This window comes from Pleurodeles waltl, chromosome 1_1 (assembly GCF_031143425.1).
Source record: "Pleurodeles waltl isolate 20211129_DDA chromosome 1_1, aPleWal1.hap1.20221129, whole genome shotgun sequence".
Lineage (NCBI taxonomy): Eukaryota > Metazoa > Chordata > Amphibia > Caudata > Salamandridae > Pleurodeles > Pleurodeles waltl.
The window spans coordinates 724747788-724758618 of NC_090436.1; the positions used below are offsets into that span (position 1 = coordinate 724747788).

Here is a 10831-nt window from a genome sequence, read left to right on the forward strand (position 1 = left end):
CACATGTCCCCTTACTATCTGGCATTCCACCTCTTCTAACTGGCACCGTACCTGCACCCAACTGGTACCTTACCTGCACCACTCAGTAGTGATACCTACGTGGGTGAAGATCGAACAATATCTCATTGACTCCACCCACTTACAGCTATTGCACTCTACATGACAAGGCAGCCCTGTTCTCATGGACACATCCATGGTATGAGTACCAACCTTTGACTGCACAGCATGGTACAATGGAGCGCAAAAGGAATCCACAACATTGATGATCTCCTTTGCAAGGGCAATCTTAAACTGTTTTTGGTGCTCAGTGGTGAGTTCTCTGTCTTTTCATTGGACTTCTGGCACTATCCCAAGATGATCTCTTTGCTTTTCTTCGGTGTTGGGACCCCTCCCAATGGAACTCCTAGTTTCACCCATTCTGGAGTACTTCTGGCTCTGTGTAGCTCTCTGCCAACCTGGCCCTACTGCACGATACAACAAATTCTTCTAAGATGGATGTGCATGTTTGCCACTGGCTGGCTGCAGCCCTAACAGTGGTGAAGATATGCATCCTGCATCACTAACACCAGCCCACTTGCCCTACACATAAGGAATGGATCATAGATGTCCATAAGGTGACTCTACATTCACATACAAAATTGCTGACAAATCAGAGGACTTTGAGAGGGTTAGGGGAGCTTTCCTGGTATATATATCTAAGACCGATCCAAACACCACTCCTCTACCCCATCCTAGAATTACTAGCAGATGGTCTTCCCCCGGCATCTTTCAGGGCATGGCCATGCACACACTTGACAAAGTGATCACTGGGACTCTTCCCAGTTAGATGTAGGCCTAATATGTTTCCTTCCACACTTTTTCACAGTCTGCACAGTGATTATGACAGACCTTTCCTTTTGAAAATACCATTTCACTGAACTATAACCCCCCCCACCCATCTCATTCCTCCTTTTCCCTTGTCTGCCTCTCGGGATCCTAGAACAAAATCATTTACTCTGGTCCCCCTCTAATATTGGATTCCCTGCATGCCTGCCCCTCGCTTAATTCCACCGAAGGATGAGCAGGCAGAATGACTAGGTTATCTGCCTCTTCTGGTATATTTGCTTACCAGTTTGCACTACGGATTTTAGGGACCCTCATGTCTCTGCCCTCGGCTCTTTACGTCTTATTACCTGGGTATTAATCAGTAATTTCAATGGTTTACTTAACTCATTGTTCCATTTCCGCCTTCACCCTTCCCCGTGACCTTTTTCCCCTCCCCTAAAGAATTTTTCAACATAGCTTATGGCTGCTGTTTCTACTTCCCCTCCACTCCACAGAATGATATAGGGATGGTCTACATAGTCCTGAGCCTCCCACATGCTACAGCTCAAGTGGAAACACGGATAAGGCCTCCTGCAATCCAGAGACCCATGCTGTGTTTAACACTGGAAATATTTATGTTCCCTACGCTTGATTTTTTCTAACCTACTGTTCCGTTTGATATATATTGATTGCTGCAATGTTTTGCGGGTATAGAAATAAGTAAAGTTTGCAAACAAAAGAGGTGAAGATTAGTGGCTGTCCTGTGGTGTTAGATAAGAGAGATGGTGGTATGGAGGTCACACTAGTATAGGATATATTGCAGACCTAAATGGCTGATTGCCAGTGTCTAATGTCAATTAATTCCTTTGGCTCTGGTGACTTTCAAGTTGTGTCGGACCCACTAATGAAGTGAAGGGAATATGATGTGGATCTGCAGACATTCGTTTATGAAATGATCAGCCAGGCAGGCAGAGCAGTGGCCCCATCGGAAAGATAGCTGCAAATTGATATGAAAAGTATACAGATCTAATGGCGGGGAAGGTGAATAAAAAAGGGGATAATTTTCCTGACATTGGTGAATTTGTTTAGGGATAGGAGTATGAAGAGAGATGTCAGGGAATTGAAGCAACTAAGGGTTGGGTGTCATCAGTATGGACAAGTCGATCTAAAACCATGTCTGTCTCATGGCACTCAGACCAGCAGCAATTGACAGTGCAACGATGGTGATACATGGAGACAAGAGAATTGTTTGTACAGAAAAGGGTATTGGGAGGATTAGCCATGCTGAAATAAGGTTTCATGTGTTGTTTATTGAAAGGAGTAGCATTGGATGGAGTTGAGCAATGCTTTACCACAAATGTTAGGTAAAAGGGTTTGGTATTAGGTGTAATGGGGTAACAAAAAACCTCTGAGGCTGCCTTTTCTGGGTGTTTATATGGTTTTATATTAGATGAATTGCTAGTTGCTCTCACTACTGGTTGATGGAGCAACTTGAGGCAGGGGGTGGATGGAAGTCTAAGGCCATTGAGAAGGAAGTAATCACAACTTAGGAAAAAAGGATATTGACTAGGGAACTGGGATATGTAGGGATGTTGGGGGTAGTTTTGGAAGCTCCATTATGTTAAAGTCAAAGCAAAAGAAATGATTTATTTTAAGGTGGGAAGAGATTGGTGAGGCATTCATGAATGTTTAATGAAGGCGTATATATAAATACGGTCTGAACCACAAACTGTACTTTGTAGTATTTTTGATAGTACTATAAAATGTGCTGCAAAGTGTAAGGGTTGCCTATACTTATATATCTTGAGTTTGCTGCCCCAGTTGTTGTGAACATGTGAGTATAGATATTAGTAATAAGAAATGTGGAAGAGAAACATAGAAGTCTGTGGGAAAGGTTGCAGAATTACTACTAAAGGGGATGGTATTAGGGAAGAGTAAGAGTGGGAAAGGATGCAGAATTACTACTAAGGGGATGGTATTTGGGATGGAGGGTTAGGAAGGTGGTTACGGAGGAGCATCACTCATCCACACAAAAGTAAGGTAATTGCATTAGTCTGTGGGTGGAAACATGTGACTTACACTTTTGCATTAACTTTACGTACAGAGTTTGTGAATACCAAAAGTGGTAAACTCATTACAAAGTGTAAACTTACTCAAAGGTGTAACTTACCTGTCTGAGGCAGGCAAAAGATATTAAAGCACTTACCAGGGGATTTGTTTATTTTAAAATACACCAGTCCTATTAAACAGCTTTTTTATCTGTACTGCTTCTCTTGACGGGTCTTGGGATGAGGCAATGTAAGGATCTCTACAACCCCCCACTGACATTTTGAGTGACTTGTGCAGTTCAGGCACTATATCAGATGAGGATTGGCAGAGGGTCCCAGGGACAGGGCTAGCAAGGAGTTTAAGTCATGCTCTCCAGTAGGGTGTCCTGTTAGTGCTATGTCTACTAGTACGACGGTTGCCCTAGAAGGAAAGAGCGTTAGTTTTGAACCTTGCACCCACAAGCTTGCGTGAGAGAAGGGTTTCTTTAAGTTTAAGGTAGCTTGATTCTTTGGAAATATTAATGCTAATGTTTATGTTAATGTTATGTGTATTTGTGAAGTGCGCTGTGGCTGAGGAGGGTATCCTGGCCTCCAAGTAGGTGTGTGTGCATAGCCCTGTTTATGGGAGGTAGGTTAATTTAAAAGTCAAGTCTTCAGCTTCTTGAGGAGTTCCAGAAGAGAGAAGGAGGCTCTGATGTGGAATGTGAGCAGGTTCCAGGCTTTATGAGTAATATAAAAGAACACTCATCCTCATGATCTGGTTCTGTATATAGTGGGATGTGTACAAGACGAAGTCCTGTGGAGAATATGTGTCTGGGTGGTTGGTGGAAGGAGATGCAACTGTTCAGGTAACTGGGGACTAAGTTGTGTAGTGCTTTGAATGTGTGTGTGAGGGGTTTTAATTGAGTGCATTTGTGTATCGGGGCTAGTGTAGTTCTTTGAGGTGTGCTGTGATGTGGGTTTTGTGTGGATGGGTGAGGTTGAGTCTGGCTGCCGAGTTCTGGATGGTTTGTAGTCTTTTAGAAAGTTCCCAATATACAACTTGTTGTTGACTACGGCATGAGTGACAGTTTTTCTAGTGTTGCTTAGGAGGTGTTCTTGCCTGAGATCATTACTTCTGCCTTGTCGGTGTTGAGCTTGAGACAGTTAGCTTTCATTCGGTTAGCAACTTCGGTCATGCAGGTGGTGAACTTGTCTCTTGCATTGGGGCTCTTATCTGAGAGTGAGTGTATGAAGTGCATGCTGTCTGCATAGTAGGGGATGTTGATGTGTGAGTGGATCACATTGACCAGAGGGATCATGTATGTGTTGAAGAGATTGGAGCTGAGCAATGAGTCTCTAGGCACTCCTCAGATGAGCAGGTGGGCATCCAAGGAGTAAAGTAGCAGTAAGGTACCAGGCTGACAGCTTATGTTCTATCTATTAAAGCTGAAAAGCAGAGAGAAAGGAGACTGATAAATTACCGGATGTGACACTGTTAACCTGAATTGACTTTGAAAAAACGATTATGACAAGCTGCTAACCTGATTTGACAAAAGGGTCCTGGAGTGAGTGAAACGCTGTAAATACTTGCCAAGGGAGAGAAACTTTGCATGAGAAAAAAAAAAAAAGAAGAGCTTTTAGAGCATCCTCAAGTTGATTGCTTGCTTTATATTATTCAGCTCTCTGATTCTTTACAGATCATGAGTAACATTAGAAGTAACGATAATAGGGGTAGGATTCGTGGTTGGTTGAGTGTTATTTTAGGTGTTGTGTGTGCAACAATAATTATAGGTGTGATTGTGGGAATGCCATAGGTGAACAAGAGTGTGATTAACAATGTTTCAACTCCTGAGACGGCTACATTAACACCATGCTTACTAACCTAACAAGAGACAGTACAGATTTGAAGGAGATGAAGGAACCTGAAGTTTGGGAAAAGGTTGGAAAGGGAATTACTAAAGTAGGGAATTTGTTTAGTAGTATTTGGAATGGGATACTTGCAAAAATGGTGCGGGGTATATTGATTGTTCTAGCTTGTTTATTAGGACTATGGTTAACATGCAAATTTAGTAAAGGAATAAAGAGAAAATTGGCAAAACACAATAAAAGTAAGGAGGAAAAGAAAAAGGAGAAAACGTTCAAAGAAATTTGGGAAAAATCAAGAAAGGGAGAAGAATATGAAATGTGCGAACTAAGAAGTGAAAGGTTGTGAAGGGAAAGGTTTCGTGTGATGACAAGTGTCATCAGAGGAGGGACTGAGAGAGCATAGCTCTTATACTCAAAATTAACATGAAATGTTTATGAACTAATGCATAAGAATGCAGCATAGAAAATGTATTAATGTGTTTCTGCTAAACGTGCGCTTGAAATGTGCCAACGGGGAGTGGTCGCCAATGTATACGATGACTAATGAAATTGATTAATAATGAACTAATGAGAAGTTAATGCATGATTTTATACTAATACTAAGGGGTATATGTTAAAGATTTGCTAACAAATCATTAGGCCTTAGTTAGCATGAGTCGAGGCCTAGCTGCCCGGTTTCATATTAAATGTGTTTTTCTAATGTGCAGTATGCTGACTTGCTGAAGGACATGAACTCGTACTTTTCCAAAGCTAGAAGATGAGTGTAACTGTAGTAGATCCGTTCTCATGAAATTCGACTTGCTCAAGGAAACATTCTTGCTGAATGTAACAGTGTAGACTGGTCACAGGTACAAGGTCGCCTAAACCGGCACAGACAATGGAACCACTGACTAGAGATGCGAAAAGGACCACAAGAGTATGAAATCATACCGGACATTCTATCCGCTGGAGAAGTCAATCACAAGAACCAATAAACTACGTGAGAACTGTTATGGGGTGACAATTTTTGATGGTACCATTGGAGAATCATTGAATGGAGATAGTGGGGTGCCAACCTCACCCAATTAGGAATTAGGGGACTGTACAACAGAAAAGGGATAAAACCCTCTGACACGAGGAGCCGAGAGAGAGATGCCATTGCAAACTTTTGCTATGACCCAGACACTTTGTCACTCTACCTAAAGACTTTTCTGTTTGACTCTTCAAACCATCCTTACCCTTACCTTGCCCGATTCTATACTTTTCTTCCTTAAGAGGGAAGTGCCCTTCTTACCCGTCTTGCTGAAATTTTGGCTGATGGCAAATCAACTGATGTCCTGAGGACGAAGATTGACTCTGTCTGCTGACCCATTATGGAGGGTAACTATAGTATGACAAAATGTATTTGTCTGTTTGCCTTCCCTTTCTAGGTACCAACTGATTCTTTTGACAGAGACCATAGTTAGAGGTTTTTCTAAATTGGTGTTGCTAAATTGTTTTGCATGAAGCCCAACATGCTAATGCTAATTCGAGGTTAGTTAAGGAATTCACTAAACGGACGCAAATAGACAAATGACTGAATCTATGCTTTGTTGAATAACGTGCTAATAATACTCTGCTGGGGTTAATCCATGTTGACGTCATGCTATGTTCTAATGTTCATGCTCCTTGCCTTGATGAAATCTTATTCGAGTTGCCTTTTTATGACAATGCTGATGTGTTTCATGGTTTTGAGACTGATAAACTTACTAGTAGAATTGTAATCAATAGGGAATAAACATCATAAAATCATACTAAACTGGTGTGGTTATTCATGACTGAAAGGTCATGGTGGTTTCTGAGTCTTATTAATGTCATTGATTAATCTGAATTGTCTTGTTATGGTAAATATTGATGATGTTATTGACATATTAATTGACATGTTGATTAGTTATCTCGTCCTAAGGTGTCTTCAATCAGGGTCAAAAGATTCATTAGCCTAAAACGAGTCCCAAAGTGAATAAATTAGCTAGAAAGGGACGCGTTAGCAGACTTAAAACACATCAAAAAGGACTTAATGATGATATCCAATGGGTAGACTTCATTCATCGTATATAAACACGCAATTCCATGATGATATCCAATTAGTAGATCCTACTTATTATTGATGAAATTTGCCACCAATTCATTTGAATACACTTTTGGGCCTCGAAGAAACTAGCCTAAGTTATTCTGAAGACCCTTTGTCTGATTTTCCTTTCACTATGGAGCTACCCAGATTTATTTTGGACTATTTTCTTTCACTATATGGCTACCTCCTCCCTGGTTGACGAGCTAATTAGTTCCCCTTTTTCATAAATTAAGACATCTCACTCAATTTGAGACAATCATATTCTGAAGAATATTAATGATTGTCACATCCTTCCATTCTCTTCACTTTACACATTATGTAATATCTACTAAATCTCCATGAGGTATACTATTTCAGCAGTTCCTTTTTCCTTTAAAATATTGTAAGATGACCGCCAAAATGGAAAAAGGGAACTTGTCCCACTTTTATCTCTACGAATCAAGATGGTACCCTCTCCTTACTAATATGATTAGTCCTTTGTTTATGTTAATGACTTTTCTTTCCACTTAAGGCCCCGCCCCGGTGTGTACTTTTCACAATTACGGGAGCTTCAAGCCGGGTAGGTGACACTGGGCGCTGTGGCAGAGTGAGAAGTAAGTGCCCCGTTTTTCCTTTTTAACGTGTGTAATTATATTCTAATTGCCTTCGGCTGTTGTTGCCGTAATCCGGGAGTGCACTGTGCATATTGCGCGCTGACCACTCTTTGCCGGCTTCATACTGGGGATCATAGCGCAGTGGTATAGACACACTGGTACCAGCGCTTTTACTGGCTCTGCGTTTGATACAGATAAACAAGGAACCAGCGCTTGACTGAACTACTGAATCCCCGATGTTTTAACTGTCTCGTTACACTGGGGACTTGTAAATCCTTAATATTTCCGAGAAGGAACATGATCCTTTTTTTGTACATTTATCCGTGGATTTTTTTTTTAAAGGGCTCGTTTGACCTGGACCCTTTTTCTCAAGCTGCTCAATCTTCTCCCTTTCTTTACTACTACGTTTCAGTGCACTGTTTAGTACTTTCAAAACCATGTTTTGTATAAAGATGAAGTATAAGAGTTAATACAAAGATTATAATACTATAATTTGATCCTGTGCACCCCCTTTTTTCGCATATGGTGACAGTGTCTTAATATAATAACACGTCAATAGGGCTTGTTACATCCCTCTATCTCCAGCTATGTCTAGATAACATAAGGGACAATGAGATATCTGGGCATTTAATGTGGGCACTTATTTACAAGCAAATTCAAGTTTTGTTTTGTATAATTGTCATTATAGTCACCAAATCTGTATCTGCTTGATAATGACTTGACAATCTCGTATTTAGACCTCTTTGGACCACAGTAACTTGTTGCGCACCCGATGGGACCCATCCCCTAATACGAAGAGGGTAAGCATGACTATATTTTAACTAATGAGTGCATGATTTGTTGTTCACGTTTTTTTCACGCATTCACATCACATAGGGGACAGGTCGCCAATGTGTGTTTTTTGCCTTATGTGCTTCGAGATATATAATATGAGTTGTGCAATGTGCATTTGCTTGACTTTCTTCTACATTCACTTTCTAGGTTCCTGCGAAACACTGCAATACCCACTGTAGGTACTGTGACAATTAGGATTAGGTAGGTTTTTTCTGGTCCTGATGAATCGCATTAGATCTTAGAGACTTATGTAGCGAGAAACATGTTGACCTTTACAGCAGTATAGGGGTTCCTGTACTTGCTTACACTACACTCCCAGAATTCAGGGTAGCGTAGTTTTGATTTTTTGTAGGGGAGACAAGACCTTATCCTCTTTTACCCTCATTACTTATTTTTGTTTTTAATCATGAGTGAGGTTTAATATTAAATAAATTATCTTTCTTACCTCTAGCCATTTTTAACAGTATTTTCATTCTATACCAATCCAACATATACTAACCGGCATTTTCCTACAGCAAAAGAACTCTGGCAAAGAGCCCCATTTGTGGGGCCCGTCGGGCATTGCAGTGCCGGCCTGACGAGGAGCATAGCCCTATGATGAAACATGTCACCTACTGGTGAGTGAGGGGTCTTGCTCCAGTATAGTTGGATCCCAGGGACCTCATCTTCTCGCCCCTGTGATTCTGCAGGGATCACACTTTCTTTTTTCTTTTTGGAACTGTGTATTCTTTGTTTTTGTAATATAGTGGGACACCATCCATGCATGAGGGACGACAACCGCAAGAGATGGAACTACCTGCGTGAGAAAGTGAGGTCCATGGCATCCAGGCACAACATTGCAATCCAGAAGACTGGGGGAGGACCTCCACCAACACCACCTGACTACACTGATTGGGTGGAAAAGGTATTGGCCATCCTGCACCCTGAGGGACCTACTGGACTCACTGGAGGAATGGACTCAGGTAAGTTGTCTACAATTACCCCATATCCATCACACCTATAATGCATGCACCACTCCACCCCTCCAACAGGACCACTACCCCACCCAGCCTACATTCACAACACCCAGTCACCCTGCATGCCCACAATCACACTAACAGGCCCACATCCCTCCCCTGTGCACAGCCACCTATTCCTGCAAGGAATCACAAAGGCACTACACCACCCACAATGCACCTCCACATCCTATATAAAATGCAATGTAAACCTCACAAAGGCATGGCCCCAAGGTGTCAAAACCTGCACAAAATAGCCCAGACATCTGCACCCCATCTGATCATGCAATTGTAACAGACATGTCCATTCCCCCCAACAGGCACCACCACCCATGCCACCCTGACGGACAGGACAAGGAATGGCAGTGCCCCACAGGGAGACAGAGGCACCACCCAGGACACTGGAGATGTAACCCTGGATATTGATGAACACCCTGGCCCCTCACACAGTCCAGGACTGTCACCATCCAGCAGTGCCACCCAGGACACCACTGACACCCCTACTACCCAGCCAACAAAATCAGCCCAGGGCAACCATCCCCACACCTGTGTATCAAGGCCACAGACTGGTGGAACACATGGACAGAGGCCACAGTCACCCCCTGCCAACAGGCAGGAAGACGATGGCCCCAGTACAAGTGGTACTGACAGACCTGTGCAGAGGACACAGGGTGCTAGGCCCAGTGGGAGGGCATCAATGGATCGGGGGGAGGCCACAGAATGGATGCTGCAGCCCTTGACGTGATCTCTGAGGTCTTGGGAGCATACCACCATACCCAGGACAGATTGGCCCAGATAGTGTCCACTCTGGAGCAGAGTCAAAGGATGCAGGTAACACACCAGCAAGAGGCCATGGAGCAGTGGAAACTGCACAATGCCACAATGGCCACCATAGCAGGTGCACTGCTGCACCTTGTCCCAACACAGCCTGAGGCCCCCACAGACAGGAAGCCCCTATTACAGGCCTAGATACAGACCGGGCAACAACATCAGCAGCAGCAACTGGACTTGTGCCACCATCTCAGGACACAAAGGAGACCTGCATCTCAACCCGTACAGGCCAACACCAGGCACCCAAACTGTCCTCCAGGCCACGATATGGACAGAAACACCTGCCAAGACCAAGGCCCCCTCAAAGAAGTGACTCTGGCAAAAACTGTCCTCCAAGTGTCCCACTGAACCAATGACCAAACCGTGTAAAAACAACACCAAACACTAGAAATGATAGATGGACATACCACTACTGCCACAAATGCTGCGACCATGTTGCCATATTATACAACCACCGGTAGCCCACTCCATCACTGTAAACTGCACAATGAAATTGCTGCACCAAATAAAACGCCAATTCACCAATTACAATGTCCCCTGTCATTATGTCAAAACAAATTGAAGTATGGATGTAATTGTCTTATAAATCATTTATTCTAACCTGAGTAGCAGGAATTGCACCCCACGTATAACATGTGGTTATGCCTACAGAATTGTTAAACAGTTTTACCATAATGTTACATGTCCTATGCAGACCTGGTCACAGTGGCAATATCTATTGACCCAATGTCTATTGACCCAACACCCCTCTAGATGAGAAGGCACACTGACAGTATGCTGCACAGACAT

General features: G+C 42.8%; 1 long non-coding RNA gene across 1 annotated transcript; it reads left to right on the forward strand.

Annotated features, from left to right (window-relative positions):
• Positions 1-8967: 8967 nt before the first annotated feature.
• LOC138284212 (uncharacterized) lies at positions 8968-10567 on the forward strand. Its single transcript, XR_011201367.1, has 2 exons — positions 8968-9178; positions 9532-10567. It is a non-coding gene; the product is annotated as an uncharacterized lncRNA (long non-coding RNA).
• The last annotated feature ends 264 nt before the right edge of the window (positions 10568-10831 follow it).